At 37.5% G+C, this 24,839-nt stretch overlaps 1 protein-coding gene across 8 annotated transcripts in view; it reads right to left on the bottom strand.

Annotated features, from left to right (window-relative positions):
• Window positions 1-24,839, bottom strand: part of CASK (calcium/calmodulin dependent serine protein kinase) — a 365,729-nt gene that overhangs the window by 185,478 nt on the left and 155,412 nt on the right. The gene's annotated exons all lie outside the window — the stretch shown is intronic.

Below are 24,839 nucleotides of genomic sequence, written 5' to 3'. Positions count from 1 at the left end.
GAAAACATTGAAAGTGAATATACTGTAAGTAAGTTTTTAGTTGACTTACAGCTAAATATTATAATAAATTATTTAAATCTCCTTCTTCTGATGAAAAAGATACCAATTATAAAGGACATTATAACCATCTTAACATTGAAATCACTGCAAACAGTGACTGCATCCATGAAATTAAAAGACACTTGTTCCTTGGAAGGAAAGCTATGACAAACCTAGACAGTGTATTAAAAAGCAGAGACATCACTTTGCCAACAAAGATCCATCTAGTCAAAACTATGGTTTTTCCAGTAGTCAGGTACGGATGTTACAGTTGGACCATAAAGAAGACTGAGTGCTGAAGAATTGGTGCTTTCGAACTGTGGTGCTAGGGAAGACTCTTGAGAATCCCTTGGACAGCAAGGAGATCAAACCAGTCCATCCTAAAGGAAATCAACCCTGAATATCCATTGGAAGTACTGATGCTGAAGCTGAAACTCCAATACTTTGGCCACCTGAGGCAAAAAGCTGATTCATTAGAAAAGACCCTGATGCTGTAAAGACTGAGGACAAGAGTAGAAGGGGGCAACAGAGGATGAGATGGTTGGATGGCATCACTGAGTCAATGGATATGAGTTTGAGCAAACTCCAGGAGACAGTGAAGGACAGGGAAGCCTGGCTTGCTGCAGTCCATGGGGTTGCAAAGAGTGCAACATGACTGAGTGACTGAACAACAACCACAGCCTTCTTTATGGTCCAGCTCTCACATCTGTATATGACTACTGGAAAAACCATAGCTTTGACTACACGGACCTTTGTTGCCAAAACGTTGTGGGGCATTGTAGGTCGGGGCATCCCCGACCAGGGATGGAACTCGTGTCCCCTGCATTACAAGGCAGATTCTTAACCACTGAATCACCAGGGAACTCCAATAACTAATTAATTAATAATCATTACTAATATTACTATTCATCAAGCATTATGGAAAGCAGTCCTTGTTTTATCTCCCTTCACTCTTACTATCACCCCAAGAGGTCAGCATTCTTCATGTTCTCAAATAATTTGTCTAAGTGAGTAGACATGTATGTGACAGGGACAGAATCCAAATCCCTACCTATATTCAATGCTCTTTCCATTATCTACAGCTACACCTACTAAGTGTGCAAGGAACAAATATACATATTCAAGCTCAACAGTTCAAACGTAGCATGAAATTCTAAAAGAACAAGTATATTTTATACTTTCAACATATTCCCACCTAAAACCTGACAGAATACTAGGCACACAGTAAATATTTAATGAATAGTTGACCATATTATATGAAAATACTTTCACGTTTATACAAAGCTTTACCAATTTTACCTAGTTTTCATTTCACGGCCAATGAACTTTTTCCAATGTTCAATAGGATTCTTTTCTAAACTAATTTTTATGATGGCTCAGTCTACTCTGAAGTATGGCAGGGCCTATTTTGCATCATCAGAAATAAAGCCCAGATGAATGTGATCATGCATCTATGTGAACAACCCTGATCACCTGTAACAGTCCTACAAGCAGAGTTGCTAGGTCAAGAGGCATAGAAAAGAATGCTTTTGATACATATACTACTGGAAAACTTTCAACAATTTACTCCGCAACTACCGAGTGTGAAAGTGTTCTTTCCTCTACCTTGCTTGGCTCTCCTAGGATGATTATTCTTTTTAATCTTTGCCAATCAGATAGGAGGAAAAAAAGTCACCCATAAATGCTTTCATTTACATTTCCTTGATTACTAGAGAGGCTGAATATTTTTCATTTCTTTGTGTTGTGGGGAGAAGAAAAGCACTATTTTTAAAGCTGGCTGCAGTTTAAGCTTGGATGGTTCATTTGTGAAGACTAAAAACACATAGTGAGGGAATTATAGCTTTGTTTAGCCTTTTTCCTTTTTAATTGCGAAACGTGAGGATAAGCACGATGCATCTTAGATGAGAGAAGAGTTGGGCAAAGGAGAGAGCTAAACTGATTGCATCATAAAACAATAAGAATCCTTAGAGCCAGAGGAAGGCTTTTTGGAGGGATCTGAAAGGGGGAAAAATCTCAAGGGTGGGAGAAGGTAGTAAGGTGGTGAGAGGCAAATACTTAAAGAGGGAACCAGTCAGTGGGAAATAACTGGAAATCACTTACTGCCCTGGGCTACAGTTACCAGCATGAATCGATTCATTTTCCTGGACATATGTGAAAATACTAGTAATTGAAATGACAATTTCTACATATGCATACACACATACGAAGTTATTTTTAGGTTTCTACTCTTTTCCACTATTTTGGTATCTAGTCTGATACCATTTTTAATTCTGCAATAGTATCTATTTTAATATTTGGCAAAATAAGTCTCATTTCGTTATTACTCTTTGCTAACATTTTCCTATGAGATTTTTCTTCTCCCAGCTGAAATTTAAAATCAATTTCTCAAACACTAAAAAGTTTTTAAAAAATATTTTGCTGAAATAGTATTATATTTATAGATTAACAAGTAGAAATTAACATTTTCCTAACATTCTCATCTGTGAATATGATATGCATCTCCATTTCCTTTTATGTCTCTGAGTTAGAATTTTAAGGTTTTCTTCACATTGGTTCCAAATATTGATTATTGGGTTCCCCACCCAGAGGCATTTTATATTTTTAGTTGCTATTATAAATGGGATCTTTTGGCTATTATACACTTTTTAATACCATGGTTCATAACCACGGGCACCAAACAAAATCGCCTATGTAATGTTTAAAACAAGCATGCATGCTCTTTGAGGTTTTAGTCTGAAAGTAAGCCATTACTGTGAAAGTAATTTTTCTATTATTAAAGCTATTTGGTTAGTTATTTGTAATGTTAATTGATATTAAAGTAAAAGGCAATCCATTAATTTAAAATTTTATGAGATATAGAAATAAGAGCTAAAAATACTTTTATGTAAATTTTACTCATCATAGAAACTTAAAATATACATATTCATAAAACATACAATCCCAGTATATTAATCTTGAACAAAAAGTTCACTGTCTTAATTCTTGACAAACTTTACTTGATAACATGCTTTTAAAAACAATTATAAGCCTTCTCTTATTGGTTTTCTCTTTGGCTTCCCATGTTAGGGTGTTTCTGAGGCTGCCAAGAAGCTTCAACATGCATGCTCTGAATTTCCTTAGTTGGTTCCATTCTGAGGGAACGAAATGAGAGAGAGAAGAAATCCTGCTATGGAAGAGTATGGGGAATGTTTCTATACTAAATACAGAGAGAAACTATGGGATGTTTACTCTGAATTGTGAAAAGTGGTGGGATTAAGAATGATCTTAACTGCCCCTCATTTCATCTATCTGAATTTTAAAACTTTTGTAATAAACATGCATGACTTATAAAAAATTTAAAAATTATCCAAAAACAAATGCTCCAAACAAACAAAAGAGATCACAGGTCTAGAGGGACAAGGTATGGCTGTAAGTATGTGGAAGGGATCAAAATATTCCAGCCCCAAATATGCCACTTTAGCAGAGGATTATTTTGAGTTGAAGGCAACTGAAAATCAGCACATACAGGAAAACACTCTACTCTCCTCCATTCTGCCTAAAAATGGGACATTAATTTCCCTTTATTAAAGTGACAGAAATTTCCTTTTGTAAAGGTGTTCCCCTCTCATGTATCAGGAATAAGAAAACCACTCTTACCTGTGTAACAAACCTTACTAAATAACTCTTTTTTACCATATATTTTCTGATTACCTTCCTACAATTTACTTCCAACCCTAGATACCCAAACTCCCCCCTCCTTCCTTTGTCTAGTGTCTTCACTTTTACTCTTTGTTAAAATGGTATATAAGCCTCTGGGTCTCTGTGGGTTTCACTTTTTCCTGTGAGTATGCCTGCTCCCTACCGCCCACCATGTGCAAATGAAAATCTTTTCTCCTGTTAATTTGCCATTTGTCTGTTTAATTTGCAGGCCCCAGGTACTTAATATAAAAGTATACAGAAAGTTTTCTCTCCTCTACAATGTATTCTATAAAAGCAGAGAAAGAGAAGGCTTGTAGGAGACTAGTACCTTCTTGTATGAAGAAGTGCTTCTCAAATTAACTGTGATGATGGTGGTGGTTTAGTTGCTAAGTTATGTCTGACTCTTTTGTGACCCCACAGACCCGCCAGGCTCCTGTCTATGGGATTTCCCAGGCAAGAATACTGCAGTAGGTTGCCATTTCCTTCTCTAGGGGATCCTTCTGACCCAGGGATTGAACTCGTGTCTCATGCATTGCAAGTGGATTCTTTACCATTGAGCCACCAGGGAAGCCCAACTGTGATGAAGGACTACCTTTCACCGCCCCCCCACCCCACACACACTCTAGTATATTAAGAACCAATACATTTTTTACAATATACAAAACCATATGCTGTGATTTCACAGCAACATAAATTATTCTAACACTTTCTAGATATTTATACTCAATTTCTGTTCTTATCTCATTATAGAGTGGTAAATGACTGGTAGACTAGAATTTCTATTCTTTGAGGAGCACTGTAAAGAACAGATCAAAGCCAGATTTCTCTGATCAGCATTTCCCCTGAAGGTGATAAAAACAACTACAAAATCTAGATGAAATATTGGGTATGGAAAAACTCAAACTTTCTGGCCAGCCCAATAAAATTTTTTTAAGTGTTAAACAAATTAACAGCATAAACAGTGAAAAACTACCTATGAGAACAGAGAAAGGATTAGAACTCAAAGAGGGAAGCAGGAGCTGCTTCTGCCCTGGGGATATGGAGGGGTTATGGAAAGAAGGCAGCTGTGGAGGCAAGAGGTTTCACTTCTGGGGAACTCTAGAGAAGTGACAGTCAGATGCAGCCTTACAGCATGATCCAAGAGGACAGAAAGAGCTATTCTTCTCACAAACCACAGAAGAGTCCACCAAGGGGTAAGGCTCTGACAAAATATCTCATATTCCAGGCTGGAAACATAAAGAGTTGCATTTTGAAAATTGCAGTATACAATATATTCTGGTATGTCTTATCAGTAGCATAGGAAAACCCCAATGCTTAGCATGGAGAAAAAAGCTGAATTTTAAATATTCAGTAAGAAATAAATAATCAAAAGTGACACTATAGATTTGGGAAAGCAGCAAGAAGAAATTTAAGAATAGAAAAGCATAAAAATTAAGAATTTGAACAGATTAGATAGTCAAAGAGAAAATTAGTGAACTAGAAAATAATCAGCTTGAAGCAAGGAGAGACAAAACATGGAAAAAATAAAGGTGAGATTAAGAAATGTAAAAGATTACTTTGAAAGTCAGCATATATTTCAATGAAGTTTAAAAAGTGAAAAGAAAATGGAGCAGAAACAATACTGAAAATATAATAACTGATAATTACCCAGAGATGATTAAAGATACCAATCCACTGATTTGAGAAGCCCATTAAACATCAAGCAAGAAAAAGAAATCTATAGTTAGCTATATACCACTGAAAACTGCAGGAAACAAAGAAACATAGAAAATCTCAAAAACAGTGAAAACAACGGACTACAGACTGATAGCTGACTTTCAGTAGCAATAGTGGAAACCGGAAAACAGTGGAAAAGTGTCTCAAAATAACTGCCAATACAACCTTGTCTTCTCACTTAATAAATCTTTACAGAATGATGGGGAACACATGTACACCCATGGCTGATTCATGTCAATGTATGGCAAAAACCACTACAATATTGTAAAGTAATTAGCCTCCAATTAAAAGAAAAAGAAAAAAAAAACTTTACAGAATGAAGGTGGAAAAACAATTCAGACAAGTAAAATACTGAGATAATTTGCCACGAGCATACCTATCCCTGAAGGAAATGTAAAAGAATATTCCTCAGGAAGAAGAAATATGAAGAAAACTCAGAGATTCAGCAAGGCATGGAAAACATAAAATGTAAATATGTAGGTGAATCTAAATGAACAATGATTGTATAAAACTATTTTCTCAGTCTCTCTCTGGAGAGAGAGAGAGAGATCATATAAAATAGTTACTGCTCAGAAATAGAGGTAGGTAGTGGGGTGGGATGGGGTGTGCCAGGAAGAGATTGATTGATTTTAAATATAAATACTTGACAACAATAATTTATAAGTCAGGAGGTATACTTTAATTTCTAGGTCAACTACTAAATTCTTTTTCTTTGAATAGACCTTTTACCTATGTGTATAACTTTTTTTTTTTCTATGTGTATAACTTTATAACATTATGCATTAGTCATTTGAAAAACACTGGCCCACTGAGTTATGCAGAATTTCCTAATATTGACACGTATGATTACATGATATTAAAAATCACTGCTGATTACATTAGAAACATTCTTTAAGTCCTGGGGGGCTTCCCAGGTGGCTCAGTGGTAAAGAATCCACCTGCCAATGCAGGAGATACAGGTTCAATCCCTGGGTCAGGAAGATCCCTTGGAGGAGGAAATGGCAACCCACTGCAGTATTCTTGCCTGGAAAAACTCATGGAAAGAGGAGCCTGGTGGGCTATAGTCCATGGGGCCGCAAAGAGTTGGATACGACTGAGTGCATGCATGCACGCATGCACACACACTGCCTTAAGCCCTGGGAAGCTGTTAAACTCATGGTGGCAGATATAAGTTTTCCAAAATTCTAATTTTCACTTGAAAAATTTGAATTTCATCATTGGCAACAACTACTGTGAGTTATTTCCCTGGAAGCAGCAAGCTCGCTTTGTTCATTTTTTATTGAATGTCTGCCATATACTCAAGTTTGGGTAACTGTGGCTTGTCTGTTAGTCATTCTTTCAAGTAAAAGTGATGTCACACACACACAAAATACTAGTTTGGATTACAACTCAAGATATTGCAGAAGTGGATTTCTAAGACCCAACAAAATTTAAAGAACTGTAAGCAGAGTATGTTTTCTAATCACAGTATAGTTAAGTTAGAAATTTAAAAAATAACTAGAAAATTCCCAAATGTTTGGAAATTGAGAAATACATGCTAAATAACCTATGAATCAAAGGCAAAATCACACTGAAAATTAAAAAGCATGTCTAGTATTTCTAATAAGAATAAAAATAGTACATATCAAAACTCGTGCAAGATTGAGGCATTACATTTCAAGACTGGGGTGTGGCCATTATTAAACCCAGAAATATAGAAATGGCTAAAAGAAGTTGGGGCATAGGTCCAATCTTCCAGTAAGGAAAGCTAGCTACAGCCCCACCCCACAACACACACACTCCTCAATGCTGGAGAAAATTATCTTGTATCAAGTAATCCATCGATGACAAATAAAATACATTAATACAACCTTTTCAGTGGACAATTTTATAATGCTAGACAAAGGTCTTAAAAATGGGCATGTCCTTTGACCCAAAGATTTCATTCCAAGGGAAATGATCAGATTATTTGCTGAGTTTTAATGACAAGGGTTTATCACAGCTATTTTTAATAGGGAGAAGTGGGAAAAAACCTAAATGCCCAACAAAAAGAGAATGATTAAATAAACTGTGGTAAATCCACAGAGTAGGATATTATGCTGCCATTAAAATGATGCTATAGAAGTATATTTATTGATATAGGAAGATACGCATAATATATTAAGATGTACAAACATATGCATTATATATGTGCATTCAAATGTATTGAGAAATTTTTGGATAGTACAACACAGTGTTAAAGAGTAAATGGGTAGGACTGGATTTTTTGTTTCCTTTTTACTTAAAAAAAAAAGAACAGGTATTACCATTTTTGTCATACTAAAAACAGTTCTAAATGCTAAAAAATAAAATGCAAAAACATTCCTTCAGTATGTTGTTAAAATAGTATTTATAAGGCAGTCTTAATACTTTAAAAATCATTTAAATTTAACATAAATATTACAAACACTGATGTAAAATATTAGAAAATAAAAGTTGAAATCAGTGACATTCCACCAGGAGAAATTTTTTTAATAGAACAGCAAATTAAATCCAATCAAGGGATAGAAGGAAATGATAATGAGCAGAAATTAATGAAGAAAAAACAGGGCAAAAGGCAAAGCAAAAAAATATTCTTGGAAAAGATTTATACAACTGAACTAGAAAAATCCCAATTTTGAGAACTGAACAATATACTTTTATTACATAGATTTCAGAATAAAATCATTAGAAAATAAGAAAATATTTAAAACTGAAAGATAATGAAAATCAATGCATCAAAACTTATATGCTATAAATGCATACATTAATATTCTAAAAGAAGAAACGTTCAAGATTTATGATAAGCATCCATCTCCATTAAGTCATATAAAATCATCAAGTTAAAGTCAAATAAATTAGATGGAAATAAGGATAGAAACCAATGATATGGAAAACAAACAGATACTGGGAGGATTAACAAAGTTAAAAGTTGTTCCTCATGAAATGATAAATTTTGGGCAAGCCTGAATTAAAAAATAGACATATAAAGCAGCCTGTATGAAGAATGAAAAAGGAGATATTCTATATACTGCAGACATTAAAAAGATATCAAAACTTTATGCCACAAATTTGAAAATTTATATGAAATGGACAAATTTCCAGAAAAATAAAACTCATCAAAACACATACAGAATTAGAAAACCTAAATAATTCTTTACTGATTAAAGGAACTGAAATAGTAATTCAAAACCTTCTGGCATAGAAAACTCTAGGCCTAGATGGCATTTCTCACAAGTTCTACTGAACACTGTGAGGAGAAATAAAATAAATGAAAAGCAGGAACAGTTTCCAATTCATTTTATGAAGTTAGCTTAAACTAGATATAAAACCTGTTAAGGACAGCATGTGAAAATTAATGGGCAATCTCACTAATGAACATAGATGCAAATAAGCCAAACGAAACCATACTGAGCTATATTGAAAAACTTAACAGGATCAAGATGGGTTTACCAAAGGAATGCAAAACTGTTTTAACATTTGGAATTCAATTAATAGAATTCTGTACACTGAGATAGATTAAGGAAGAAAAAATAATGATCACTTCAATAAAAGGAAAAAACATTTAATAAAACTATGGATTTAAAAAAAGAATTCATTTGAACCAGTTCTAATGAGATGGATGAAACTGGAGCCCGTTATACAGAGTGAAGTAAGCCAGAAAGATAAAGAACATTACAGCATACTAACGCATATATATGGAATTTAGAAAGATGGTAACGATAACCCTATATGCAAAACAGAAAAAGAGACACAGAAATACAGAACAGACTTTTGAACTCTGTGGGAGAAGGTGAGGGTGGGATGTTTCAAAAGAACAGCTTGTATACTATCTATGGTGAAACAGATCACCAGCCCAGGTGGGATGCATGAGACAAGTGCTCGGGCCTGGTGCACTGGGAAGACCCAGAGGAATCGGGTGGAGAGGGAGGTGGGAGGGGGGATCGGGATGGGGAATACGTGTAAATCTATGGCTGATTCATATCAATGTATGACAAAACCCACTGAAATGTTGTGAAGTAATTAGCCTCCAACTATAAAAAAAATAAAAAATAAAAAACAGGTATACCTAAAAAAAAAAAAAAAAAAAAAAAGAATGCAAAAATGTCCACTCCAACAATTTAACAATATTGTGAAGGTTCTAGCCAGAGCAGTAAGGGCAAGATAAAGAGATGAAATGTATAAGAATTGAAAAGGGAGAAACAAATCATCATTATTTACAGATGGTATAAGTGTATATGCAGAATATTCAAAATAATCTAAGGAATAATGAAAATTAATCAGAATTTAGCAAAATTGTCATAAAACAAATGAAATTAAAAAAAATTTTTTCATTAAAGAGCGTAGGAATAAATCAAGTAAAAGGATGTATAGGGTCTCTAGAGAGAAGAGTATGATTTTTTTTAGGAGAAATTAAACAACTAAAATAAATGGAGAAAAAATTATCTTGTTCACAGACTGGAAGACTCAGTATTGTAAACAGCTCATCTTTCCCAAGTTAAAGCGTAAATTCAATGGAATTCCAATCAAAATCCCAACAGGTATCATATTAGAAACTGTTAAGCAGAATCTAAAATGTATATGGAAATGCAAAAGGACAAGAAGATTCAAGGTATTTTGGGAGAACAATATGGTGGGAAGATTTGCTCTACTTCAAAATTTTATAATACAAAGCTTAATAATTAAAGCTGTACACTATTGACACTAGGATAGACAAACAGGATAGTAGAACAAAAGAGCAAGCCTAGAAACAGATACACACACACACACACACACACACACACATATATATGGATGCTAGATACAGGACAAAAAAGTAACTGAAGAATATTGGGCAAAGACAGTCTCTTCAAATAAATATGTGCTTCTGTGGACCTGAATGTTCATAGCAGTACTATTCACAATAGTCCCTAGATGTCAACAATCCAAATGTCCATTGGTAGTAGAATGGATAAAATATTAATATATTTACAAAATAGACTATTAAATAGCGATCAAAAGAAATTAGCTATAGGTACACAAAAATTTGGCTAAATCTTAAAGATAAAACATAAACTGCATGATTTCTTTTATATACAGTTCAAAAGCAAATAATCTTGCTTTGTTCTAATAAAGCTAGGATTTATTGAGTGCTTACTATGTGACAGGTATTTTCTAAGTGCTTTACATGCACTAATTCATTTAATAGTTACAAGAGGTCTATGAGGTTAAGTATTTTTACCGCCCTTATTTCACTTATGAGAAAACTGAGAAACAGCAGACATCAAGCAACTTGCCTAAGACATCACATAGCTAATAAGTGGCAGAGCCAGGATTTAAATTCAGGCAGTTTGACTTTAGAGACCATGCACCCAAATGTTCAGTTTACAAAGAGGGAAACTTCTAACTTCTGCTCAAGGTTCTGAGTCATTTAATGGAAGACAAGAGATTATAGCTAAGAAGGTAAGATCATAGTATGAAGGAGGGCTCTGGAGAACAATCATATTTTCATGGTGTTGTGGAGGCCCCATGCTCTAGAACCACCTAGTGGGATCTTCGAAATGCAGAGCCTCCATTTCCATCCTCCCAGGTGATACATATAAATACTTTATTGTTGATAACAGTTTAAAAGAATTCTTTATATGTAAGTTTGCTGATAGATGCTTTAATCCTTGCATACACACATCAATCTCTATTGATTAGAAAAACCCACGACTTTGTTTTATTTTCTTCTAATTCAGGGCTTTTCTTGTGGTACTGTCTTGATGTCATTACAAATGTCCCATCATCTTTTCCCAATACTTTTATGCTTTATGATCTTGCTGGAAATGTCCTCTCTCCACTTTTCCACCTCTCTCTCTCCTACGCTTATGTTGATGCTCTTCACCAACTTTGTACAAGCCAGCCTGCCTTTTCCAGCTCCCAAACATTTCCTCTACCGATCTCTTAGGGCCCTAAGAATCTGTGCCTCTCTGTGGTCACTTAGAACTATATTGCCAGTTATTATTATTATTTATTTCATGGATAGGCACTTGACTGGTTTGCTAGTTTGACTATAAATAATGTGAGGGCATAAACAAGCCTTTTATTACTGCATAATATCCCACATACTGATGAATATTCACAAATACTTGTTGTCAGTGAATTCATTTCTGAAAGAGAGAGGAGTCATGGACACACGATCTTTTTTTAAAAAGTCCTTTCCCCATCTAAAATGGGCTTCCCTGATAGCCCAGTTGGTAAAAATCTGCCTGCAATGCAGGAGACCCTGGTTCGGTACCTGGGTCAGGAAGATCCGCTGGAGAATGGATAGGCTAGCCACTCCAGTATTCTTGGGCTTTCTTGGTGACTCAGCTGGTAAGGAATCCACCTGCAGTACGGGAGACCTGAGTTTGATCCCTGGGTTGGGAAGATCCCCTGGAGAAGGGAAAGGCTACCCATTCTAGTATTCTGGCCTAGAGAATTCCATGGACTATATCCATGGGGTCACAAAGAGTCAGACACGACTGAGCGACTTTCACTTTCACCCACCTAAACTAAGTTAATTGGGGGAGGAGTTAGAACACTGCATATTAGAATTTCGATGGAAGGAAAGGGTGTGTCTTGGAGGGATTCAGACAGCATTTGTGGAGTTGGCAGCTTCTGAGATGGGTCTTGAAGAAAAGTAGAGGGGAGAGGGAAAAGTGGAGCCATGAGAATGACAGAAAGTGAGCTAGGGGGCGTGGTGGAGACTACAAGGTAGTTAAGAGGAGAGCAGTATTTCAAGGCATTTTTTTCTGACAACTCAACAACAATAAAGCCGGGAGCACTAGAAAATGAGTCAACATGTTAGGTGGGTTTGGAGGAGATTGTGGAAATACTCAAGGGGTCATAATTGGAGCCAAGTGCTCCTCTCCCATCTATGTTGAAAATTAAGGTACAATATTACATTCTTTCATATGAACAGACAGGGACCAGAGAAGGTATTTACACAGGCTTATTAATTATAACATGGAAGTATATAGAAACCTTCACCATTTCAGTGGAGAAGGAACTCCTGCAATGGGAGTTGCTTAAAAAGCAATTTTGATATATGATCAAGTACATTAAAATGACTGAGCGTATCCCTGTATGTCTATGTACAAGCTGCATTTATTTTGGTGGGAACTGTCCCTGCCCATTTGTATATGAAGCTTAATACCTTCCCTTCCATTGGGGTGAGTTTTCTTTATCTGTGTTCAGTAGAATGTAACCCTTTTATATGTCAATATTGAAGCAAATTAATTTTCTAGTTTTTTCAATTTTAGCTCAATCTATTGATGTTTTCCTTTGTGAATCTCAGTCCTTTGAAGTCGTAATTTTTTTTGCTAGCTTTCCTATGACTTGACTTGTTTATATAAACTCTGTGGTTTTCTTTTTGGGGGGAGGGGTGAGATCTAAACTGACATCTGAATTGCTAATGCATTTCCTCAACACTATTTAAAAATCCTTCTTTTCCTATTATATTTACTGTACTTTGCATGTCCTGCTGAAAGGACTCCTTTGAAGAGAAATGCCTGGCACTGCCTGGCTGGCAAGCAGTATTTTTTGTCCTGTATCCTTCTAAATGGATCGAATGCCAAGGGTGGTCTGAGGTATTTTGTGGGTCTGCATGTTTAGTAGTGTCTAAAATCAAGACTACCACTGGTGGGTGCTGCAGGTTAGGTAACATTTGAAGGGTACTGGCTCACAATTCTGTGAAGGAACGGATGTACCAAGAAACTCTTCAACTGAGCGTGGGTAGACACAAGGAGAGAGAGAGCACCAAAGGAAGGGAAAGGTCATGATCATCAAGAGGAAGACAGAGCACATTGCACACACTGTTCTACCTCACAACTTTGCCTTGGACCAGCAGGGAAGCAATAGCTTCCCTGGTGGCTCAGTCAGTAAAGAATCTGCCTGCCATGCAGGAGACCCAGGTTTGATTCCTGGGTTGGGAAGATCCTCTGGAGAAGGGAAAGAATACCCACTCCAGTATTCTTGCCTGGAGAATCCAATGGACAGAGGAGCCTGGTGGACTACAATCCATAGGATCACAAGAGTTGGACATGACTGAGTGACTAAACCACACAGCAGGGTACAGATTCAAAGTTGTTTTGACCCACATGTGTGGCCTCCCTTAGTTTAGGCCTACCTGGAGCATTTGGAGGGCCTGAGACAAATATACCAATTGAAGTCCATGATGCTGTATGTTTAAATATTTAAAAATTATACATCAAACTTAAGAATTGCTAAATGTATTCTAACCTTTGACCTTGATTCATAAGGGCCTGGAAGTTTAGGATCTATTAAAAATTCTTGGGTTCCTTGGATTTCCTTACCAGAACGTGGCATCTTGGGATACCCAACCCTTGGCCGGCCCTCCATTTTTACCCCACCCACCAGCTCCATGCCTAATCTTACAGCCTTCCTATGCTGTGACTGATATCCTAAGGTGCAAGTGGGAACAGTCCAACCACAGATTTTACAACTACTTACCAAGGCCACTGACTTCCCTTCTTGGAATGATGTCTTCTGCCACCTGTCCTCTACTCATTCTTATTCTTTAATGCTGGGTCAATTAAGGTTGTTAGTTACAAGAAACAGAAACCAACTCTGGCTGACTTAAGCAGAAAAGGAGTTTATTAATAGGACACTGGATTGCTCAGAGTGGTAGAGATGCCTGCGAAATCAAGACTGGTGCTGTGCTGTCAGAAACAAAACCCTGAACTGATGTGACGAGGGTACCACTGCAGCTGTTCTACACCAGCTGCAGCAGCTTGCGCCACTGTGTCTGTTGACGCTAGATGCTGGAAGCCATCCAGAGTGCTACTTCAACTATTCCAGTAATTGTACCTGCTACTACCTGAGAGTTCCACATGGTCCTTGTTTTTTTGTCAGTAGCTATTACATCATGAGTGGATGTCTCTAACTCATGAAACCCGTATCATATTCTCATATCCCAACGGCCAAGGAGAGCAAACACCTGGCATTTTCAGCGTCTATAGTAGAAGGTGGGCTTTGTCCTTCATCAAGACTCTTTAGATGGGATTTTCTTCAAATACCGGAAGAGGTTTCAGACACCAGACAGCCAAAACCAATGAGAAATGACCCTTTCCTATGGGTTCTGTTCTCAAGTCTACCTTCAACTGCTTGTGGCACCTAGCTCATGCTACTTAACCTTTCAACCTTGGGTTGACAATGACTCCTCAATAAAATGATGAGATTCGATTTAGTAATCTCTAAAGTTGGAGGGACTGATGCTGAAGCTGAAACTCCAATACTTTGGCCACCTTATGCAAAGAGTTGACTCATTGGAAAAGACTCTGATGCTGGGAGGGATTGGGGGCAGGAGGGGAAGGGGACGACAGAGGATGAGATGGCTGGATGGCATCACCGACTTGATGGACATGAGTTTGAGTAAACTCCGGGAGTTGGTGATGGACAGGGGGGCCTGGTGTGCTGCGATTCATGGGGTCACAAAGAGTCAGACACGACTGAGTGACTGAACTGAACTGAACTAAAAGTCTCTTAACGCTGAAATTCTGCGTTAAATTCTTGAAATTTCCACAAGAAATTCTGATTCTTTGAAAAAGGACGGGTTTGAAAGAATTTGCCACTTCTAAAATTGAAATGTAGTGTAAGGTATTGTTGATCAAGTTTTAGAAACTGAGTATTGTTCTAATGCCTATCTAGGTATCAAAGGTTGATGTGTCACCATTTTCTTGACTCCTTATCAATGCTGTTTGACAATGGTGCCTCCTAGTGGGTAAGGAAACTCCAGTTACAAATGACAGCAAAGGATCCTAAGACAAGAGCAGCAGACCTCTGGATTCGTTTATGTTAAGATGCTCCTCAGTTTGGTTTTCTGAAATTCTCAGAAAAGAGAGGAAGGCAGTTGTGAGCACAACTTCTGTTCTGTTTACTAGGTAAGAACTTGACTGTTAGCCCTCAGTGTTCTCACCAGTCCCCTCTACCAAACACACACCTCCCAAACCTCCAACATTCACACTCACACACAGACACACACAGACACACAGACACACACTTCTCTTTCAGTTAAAGCTCTGAAGGAACAACCAAAAGAGGATGAGGGGTGTCCAGCCACAAAATCACGATAAGTCATATAAAGAATTTTAGAACTGGAAGTTTAATTGAAAGACTTGCTTTAGGTCAGTAGCTAATTCATGGCAATTGGAACTAGAACCTCAGCTTCTTGATTCTCAGCTCCCTGTATAGCCCCATGCTTTTTTGAAGGAGGAGGTTCTTAATAGAAACTAACCTTCCAGGTCCTTATGAATCAAGGTCGAAGGTTAGAACATATTTAGCAACTTGTAAGTTTGATGTATGACCTTTTTATACATAATTTTCCCTTGCTTTAACATAGACCTATGTGGTTTGTTGAAAGGATAGTGATAGTCTACTTCTTTAAGGGCCTTTTAAAAAAGTACTGAAAATCCTCACCAATGAAGAGATCTCATCTGTGCTTTCTTTCCCATCTGACCAGAAGACAGACAGTTTCACGGTGCTAGTGAGGAACTAAGTTTCCAAAGTACCCTTGTTTCTTCTCCCAGCATGAGGTCTACAGGGTTCATCTAAGACATTGGTCACTATATAGGGCTTCCCTGGTGGCTCAGAGGGTAAGGCAATTGCCTGCAATGCAGGAGACCCGGGTTCGATCCCTAGCTCGGGAAGATCCCCTGGAAAAGGAAATGGTAACCCACTCCAGTATTCTTGACTGGAAAATCCCGTGGATGGGGGGTTACTATATGGCCCCCAGTATATTTGCACAGGGCAAAGTGTCCAAAGGCCTGGGTACTTGGAACTTCTTTCTTTTCTCTCCTGCCTACTCTTCCCAGATCTTTACACTTCATTAATTCTTAACAAAATAGTTAGACCTCTGATCTAGTCCTGCTTACTTGCACAGGTGAGAGTCAAGACAGACCCTCTGCCACTCAAAACAAAGTCACTCATAATCACTGCATCATTACTTGGCACCATTGCAGTTTACTTTCTATCCTGTATAAGTTCCTATAACTCTAGTATGGGGAATATGTGTATGATTCTTTGTAAGTCTCTGTAGCTCTTCTTTATATCTCTTCTCTCTAGAAATACAGTTCTCCCTCGTGCTCCTCAAAGCCTTCTCTTCATTTGCAGGCAGATTCCTCAGCGCAGTCCCTGCCATTGCTAGCAGGAAAGCTCCTGGCCTACAGAAGGGAGCACTCCTTCAAGTGATGCAGATACGAAAAACCGCAACATGATTCTCCTAGCCATGTGTGGGATGCAAGGATTTGGAGCCATTCTTTGATAGTTCTACCTCTGGCACGTCCTCAGTTCATCTGTCTCACAGAACATCTAAAGAACGGTAAATTATCAGGTCACTCTCTGATATGGCGTGGCATGTGAGAAAGATGGGCTAATTTGGAAAAAGATCCCATCTTTGGCAAACATAATAGGGATTAAAAACTCATCACACAGTTAATTATTGATTTTGTTTTCATGTTACCACCATTTGTACTCCGAAATCAAACTGGCTGGTATAATTCTTACTTCTAGGCAGGTTCCTAGCTAACACGAAGATGCTAATGTTGGTACTTCTTAGAAAACCAGAGATATAAACAGAAGCATAATCATAGGTATCTTCCCAAGATTAAATTGTTTCAATTTAGCAAGAAAAATGGAACCATTCCTATGCCCTCATGAGAAGATTCCATATGCCCATGAATTATTTCCAAGTTTCAAATATGACAAAGAAAGAAATTGGAGTTCTTGAATGTTCAAATAACATCACAGCCAATTCGCAAACAGCAACAGAACTCTGTATGTGGACAAAGAAAAGTCGACAGTTAACTAGAAAGATCCTTCGAGTATTATAGGAAGGCATAGATAACTAAGTTTATTATCCTCATAGACTGTGATTTTCACATTAGTCACTCCTCTGGGATAAGATACTGAAGATTTCTGTTAAATGTAGATATGATAATAGCTAACAACAAAGACTGATTGAGCATTTAACTACACACCAAGTGCCATTTTAAGAGCTTTACATGTAATAACTTACTTAATCCTCATAACAACACAAAGTGACAGGTACAGATGAGGAAATTGAGGCTTAAGACAAATGTTATGTAACTTGTCCAAGGTTACATGGTTAAAAAGTAGCAGAGTCAGGATCTGAACCTAAGCAATGTGGTTCCAGAATCCTAGCTCTTAAACTCTCATCCTGAGACTGTGTAATAGACAGTTTATGACAAGGATAATGAAGGTGATGGTAAGACTATCCAGTGTTTTGATTATCAGAATACTCCCTCATTTCCTTTCATTCTTGCAAGTACTTGGGTAGAAACTGAAGTATCAAGAGGTGAAATGGGTCCTGTTCTAATGGTTATGACTTCTAACCTTCACCTTGAGCCCAGATTCTTCTCCTGGGGGGCCAGATTCATATGGGCAGCCGTGTACCACACATCAACAGGTAGGAGTCCCACGACTGCCACAAACTTGGATTATCCAAAAGATAATTCACAATTTTCTTCCCCAAACCTTATTTCTATCTGAAGGGGATAGTCTTTCTTTTATTTGGTAAAGTTTGGGACTATTATCTTTTCGAGTAAGGGCTCCCCTCATCATCACTCTCTCTACATTTTACTTCTAGGATTCTGTATGAATTCGTGTATGTTGGATCTTCTCAATGTGGCTTCCATGACTCTTAGCTTCTCTTTCATACTGTCTCTATCTAACTGTGCTTTGTTCTATGTTGGTTCTTCAATACTGTCTTTCAACTTGGCCAGACTGATTCCCAACATACAGTGTGTGCACACACATGCACATGCTCTCTCAAGGACTTTCCAATGTTTACCAAATAGAACAGCCTCTTGTATTGCTCTCATTATCTTTTTGAGGATGTTGAAGTCCCTTTCAGATTTTCCTATTAGTTCCATTTCCTTTAGACCAAATTTCCTATGTTGAGTTTGTTTCAGGATGTTAGTTTTTCCTTGTATGCTTTGAAAATTTCATTCAAACACTAATCTTAACTGGGGATTTCTTATTTTTGTTTTTTTCTTTAGGCCCCCCTGAGCTATCCTTTCATGTAGGATGGCTAGAGTTTTTCTTAGTTACTGTTTAGCCTGAGGGTGTCTGTCTCATCCCTGGATTTCATGTGGTGAGCTAGACTCCAGTTCTCTTCCTCTTATGGGCTCTCAGTTTCTGTTTCAATGAAGAAGCTGAACTCTAAAATCTCATCTTGCCTGGAATTCTTTATTGACTTTAGTTTCAACTGTCTACTACATTGTTCACATGGAGTCTAGGGGTCTCTCCCTGGTGCACAAAATCTGATTATATTGGTAGAATTACTTCACTGTGCTCTACCACCTACAGAATAAACTTTAAAGTCTGATCACATGTCACCTCCTCAGAAAGGGCTCATGTGAACATCCTATCTGAAGTAGCATCCTCATCACTCTTTATCCCTTATGTGGTCCTTGTTCTTGGCAGCACCTGTCATTACTGGCTATTATTACCACACATTTACTTGTTAGCTTGTCTCTTCCAGGAGAATGTAAGTTTCGTGTAGGCATTGATTTTGAATTACTTACTGTTAAATCCTCAGCACCTAGAACAGTGCCTGGCACATTGTAGGCATTCAATAAATACATGTGAATGGATGTATTAAAATTAAAATCCTTGACATGGCAGCAGTGCTTGCTTCAGCAGCACATATACTAAAATTGCCATAGAAGCAAAAGCCCTAGATGTATCAGAGCAATTAAAGAGTCAGGGCTCTAGAGTCAAACTGTCAAGATTGGAATCTTGGCTGCAGCACACCAACTTTGGGACCTTGAGCAAGTCACAGCCTCCTAAGCTGCAGTCTTCTCATCCGTAAAATGGGTAGTCAACCTTAGTGGGTTGCTGAGAGGAATTAGCAGACAATAGACAAGTTAGTGTGGTACGCGCAGTCACACCCATCACCAAAGGTTTTTTACTATTACACGTCCAAGCTCATCTCTGGTCATTCTCTCATCTTGTACCATGTTCCAAAGTAACAGCCCACTATGACTAACAATGCCCCAACCATATAAGCCAGCTCACATTTCTCGCTATTCCACATGCTCTTGCCCATAATGGTTACCTCCTTTCCCACTCATTTAGTCAATTTGCTTCCCATCCAAAATTAAACTCTTCTACCTAGAACCCTAGCCCAAGCATGGAAAAGAAGTGGGCTTTGATTTGCCCAGGTGGGACATGGGACAGATGCCAAATTCAAAAGGAGGTTATCCATAGGGGGTCAGGTCAATACCTTAGGATACACAGGGTTTTACAAGAGAAAGAGGAAACTGAGCTAATCAGATAAATTCATGCACTCATTCATTTGTATTCTCTTTCTTTCTCTGTCTAGAATGTGACTTAAGAGAAGCAGAAGGAAACAGCTGGCCCTGCAGGTCATGCAGACTTGGGAACTGGGGTGCCTGTTTGGGGCTCTGGGCAAGTCCTTGAGTAAATACAGAAAGCTGGTCTTTCCAGAGAAAAGGAGCTGCAAAACCCTGAGGGATGAAGGGAGTAGTAACCCAGTTCCACAGGTTTTTCTTTCTAGTTCTTATGAGGCCTGGCTTCATTCTGTTTTCTTTCTTTACATTTCGCGAGATTTCACTATCTTTACAACTTCTGTCTAGCTTGGTCCCTGTCACTGCCACTTGGCAAACTCCAGGTCATCCTTCACATTTCAGTATTGCCTCCTCTATGAGGGATCTTTCTCTTCCTTCCTCTCTTTCTCCTTCTCATTATAATGTTTCCATGCCCATCCATCTCAATTCTGAGCTTCCAGTTATATTTCATAGATAAAAGGCATTAAGAAACAAAAATTACTAAGTTTCTGACAGACTTAGGACAATAGCACAGGCCTCTCCATTTGTCCTCTCATATTTCACTCTCTCTCTCTCACTAAGGAAATAAGCAATCAGATAGAGATACCAAATAGGAGAAAAGAGATACCAAGAGATGGCATAAAGGGAGGATATCTCAGAACTGAGCTCATGCATAGCATGAGCACTGGATACTGGTTGAGGAATAAGCAAGTTTGGTGAAGGATGGAACCAAGAATTGCAAAACCCCTTCATTTCCACACAATATTGTTCTTGATACACTCTCTTTACCTGGCATCTGTGACATCCAGCAGTCATGATTTTCTTTCCCGCTCTTGAGCTATTCCTTTGCTATCTCATCTGATAGCTATTCTTCCTATTCTACACCCAACCCTCTCAAATTTGGAAGACTCTCAGTCCTCAAGTCCTTTATTCACATCCTTCTATATACCCTTCCTAAACCATCTAAATGGGCTTCCCTGGTGGCTCAGACAGTAAAGAATCTGCCTGCAATGCAGGAGACCTGGGTTTGATCCCTGGGTTGGGGAGATTCCCTGGTCAAAGGAGGGCAAGACAACCCACTCCAGTATTCTGGCCTGGAGAATTCCATGGACAGAGGAGCCTGGCAGGCTATGGTCCATGCGGTCACAAAGAGTCAGATATGACTAAGCACAGCACAAACCATCTAAATAGCAATCATCCTCAAATCTCTGTATCTATCCAAGATCTCTCTCTGTGTGCCTCATCCACATATTTAGCTTCATATTTAGCAGTTTCACTCAGATGTCTCACAGAAACTTCAAACTCAACACGTCCAAAATGTATTTTTACTATTTCCAAGCACCATTATCTTATCAGGTGCTCAGAGAATCAACTTTGACTCCTACTTCCTTATTTCCTTCATCCAATCATCAAATTCTGTCCATTCTAATTCCTAAACATCTTCAGGTTCTATTCACTTCCTTTCACTACTACTGACACTGATCTATCCTAGCCATCAACATTCATATTAAATCACTCTAATTGCCTCCTAATTCTCTCCAATTCTCTAGCAATACTAGAGCCAAAAATGCTTTTAAAATGGAGGTCTGATCATATACCTTTGCATCTACATCTTTAAGATAAAATACCAAATCCTTGCCATGTCTTAAAAGACTCATCAAGATTTTGCCCTTATTTCTTATGAACCTCTTGAACCCTTGATGGTGTGCAGGAGAAATATGAAGAGTATCTTTAAGCCAAATAATACTTTCTAGACTCTGGTAAGAAGGCAGAACAATATATTTTTCATATCCCCATACTAATATTCAAAGACACTGCCTACTGACTCAAGTCAATGGCCAGTAGAGGGACTAACAACCTTATCCCTACTTCTGAATATTACAAATTCTCTTGGGCCCAGGGATCTCACAAAGATATGAAATCCACTTTAGTTAATGGCATTCTGGTCAAGTCCACAGATAAGGACTAAGGCCATAAAAACCAAACAGAATTTATCTACAATTCTCTCTGTCTAGACTTACACATGAAGGGCAGTTTTAGAATGAAATAAGGTATTTTATTAATTAACAGGACTGAGAGATTATTTAGTTCTTTATATCACAATTTCAAGTTAACGCTTGTAGGAATGCAAAGTGGTACAACATTTATGGATGGAATTTGGCATTAACAATAGTATAAAATGATGTACATACAAGGTTATTAATGTAAAAGAAGAAGACAGGAAATTACTCAAATATCCATCAATAGGGACCTGGATTAATAAACAATTCTACATCCATAATGGAGTACTAAGCAGGTGTAAAGAGGAATGAAGAAGATGTTTACATATTGCCATGGAAAGATTCCTGGTGCTTCCATATTGTGAAATTTAAAATAACCAAAGTTTAGAAGAGAGTATATAAGAGTGTGTAAGAAGGGGGTGGTACAAAAATATATATGCATTTTCATATATTTTCAAACAGAAATAGTGAAAAATAAAATTAAAACTAATTTTACAAGATAATTTCCTCTAAGGTAGGAAGTGAATGGGGACAGAGTCAAGTGAGACCTTTCTGAATGAATCTTATTCATAAGTTTGACTTTTCACTCATGTACATATATTTAATAATATAAAAACAAAATTAAGTCAAGAAGAAGTAAGAGGCAATTCCTAAAATTTAACTGATGCAGACATCTGAGTAAGCTCAGGAGAGTGTATCAGTGCAACACCCTGGTTGTGACATCATACTAGTTTTGCAAAATGTTAACACTGGGAGAAACTGGGAAACATCTGTAATATAAGGATCTCTCTGTGTTATCTCTTACAGCTGCATGGAAATCTATATAATTATCTCAATAAAAACTTCAATTAAAAAAAGAAACTGAAATAAACATACCTAACCGTATGTCAAGCTTGTGGCATAGGCACAAAGAGAACAGTTATTTAAGTTACTTTAAAACCCAGTGTTTTGATTGTGCCACCCTACTGGGATATATTCAAAGGATGAAAAGAAGGGCAAAGAACTCCTAATCTGTATTCAGTGTCTTGCTTTTACTATATGTTTAAACTAGTAGGATGAAGCTATTAGTAGTATGTTACTGTGGCAAGACATCCAGATTTCCAGACAAAAGATGTACAAGTATAAAAATTTTAAAGTTAAGTAAAATTTTTACTAAATTATGTTAAATATTATAGTATAATGCTAGGTGAAATAAGTCAGATGAAGACAAATACTGTATGACATGACTTATATGTGGAATCTAAAAAAATAAAAACAAGTGAATATTTATTACCAGTTACCAGTGAGGAAAAGGAGAAAGGAGGGGCAAGACAGGGGTATAGGATTAAGAGGTACAAAATATTATGTATAAAATAAATAAGCTGCAAGGACATATTATATGACACAGGGAATATAAACAATGTTCTATAATAAATACAAATGGAGGACAACCTATAAAACTTGTGAATCACTATATTATATACCTGTAACATATATTAACTAACTTCAATTTTAAAAATAATTAAAAAAAACTAAAATTAAAAATTAAGTAAAAAACTCTAATTTCTTTCTTGCTTTTATTTATTTTTTCTTTCATTTATTTTTATTAGTTGGAGGCTAATTGCTTTACAATATTGTAGTGGTTTTTGCCATACATTGACATGAATCAGCCATGGATTTACATGTGTGCCCCATCCTGAACCCCCCTCCCACCTCCCTCCCCATCCCATCCCTTTGGGTCTTCCCAGTGCACCAGCCCTGAGCACTTGTCTCATGCATCCAACCTGGACTGGCGATCTGTTTCACACTTGACAATATACATGTTTCAATGCTATTCTCTCAGATCATCCCACCCTCGCCTTCTCCCATAGAGTACAAAAGTCTGTTCTATACATCTGTGTCTCTTCTCCTGTCTTGCATATAGGGTTATTGTTACCATCTTCTAAATCCAAATATATGCGATTAGTATACTGTATTGGTGTTTATCTGTCTTGGTAGTTCCTATAATCGCTTAACTGTCACATCGTGAAAATGGGCTACCAAGTCTTGCTAGTCGCGAGTCTGCGATCTAAGGAACTGAGTGTATGCAAATGAATTCTATTTTAATAGTCGTGTGAGGAAAGACTAAACATCAATTCACACCAATTTCATTCGCTCATATACTGTATGCTCATCATAGCAGCGTTTCTTTCTGTATCCATTTGTCTGTCTAGATTGTTGGCGACGAACTAAGGTCTGTTGCGACTTGTCCGGCATTAATATACGTAGCCACGTCGTCTCTTGCCGATGAACTCATTGGTGCACGTGTCTCTTTCAGATCTGGTTTCTCGGTGTGTATGCCCAGGAGTGGGATTGCTGGGTCATATGGCAGTTCTATTTCCAGTTTTTTAAGGAATCTCCACACTGTTTTCCATAGTGGCTGTACTAGTTTGCATTCCCACCAACAGTGTTAAGAGGGTTCCCTTTTCTCCACACCCTCTCCAGCATTTATTGCTTGTAGACTTTTGGATAGCAGCCATCCTGACTGGTGTGTAATGGTACCTCATTGTGGTTTTGATTTGCATTTCTCTGATAATGAGTGATGTTGAGCATCTTTTCATGTGTTTGTGAGCCATCTGTATGTCTTCTTTGGAGAAATGTCTGTTTAGTTCTTTGGCCCATTTTTTGATTGGGTCATTAATTTTTCTGGAATTGAGCTGCAGGAGTTGCTTGTATATTTTTGAGGTTAATCCTTTGTCTGTTTCTTCATTTGCTATTATTTCTCCCAATCTGAGGGCTGTCTTTTCACCTTACTTATAGTTTCCTTTGTAGTGCAAAAGCTTTTAAGTTTCATTAGGTCCCATTTGTTTAGTTTTGCTTTTATTTCCAATATTCTGGGAGGTGGGTCATAGAGGATCTTGCTGTGATTTATGTCGGAGAGTGTTTTGCCTATGTTCTCCTCTAGGAGTTTTATAGTTTTTGGTCTTACATTTAGATCTTTAATCCATTTTGAGTTTATTTTTGTGTATGGTGTTAGAAAGTGTTCTAGTTTTATTCTTTTACAAGTGGTTGACCAGTTTTCCCAGCACCACTTGTTAAAGAGGTTGTCTTTTTTCCA

This window comes from Cervus canadensis, chromosome X (assembly GCF_019320065.1).
Source record: "Cervus canadensis isolate Bull #8, Minnesota chromosome X, ASM1932006v1, whole genome shotgun sequence".
Classification (NCBI taxonomy): domain Eukaryota; kingdom Metazoa; phylum Chordata; class Mammalia; order Artiodactyla; family Cervidae; genus Cervus; species Cervus canadensis.
Note: the sequence above shows the minus strand (reverse complement) of the source record. Positions and strands in the feature narration are given on the sequence as shown.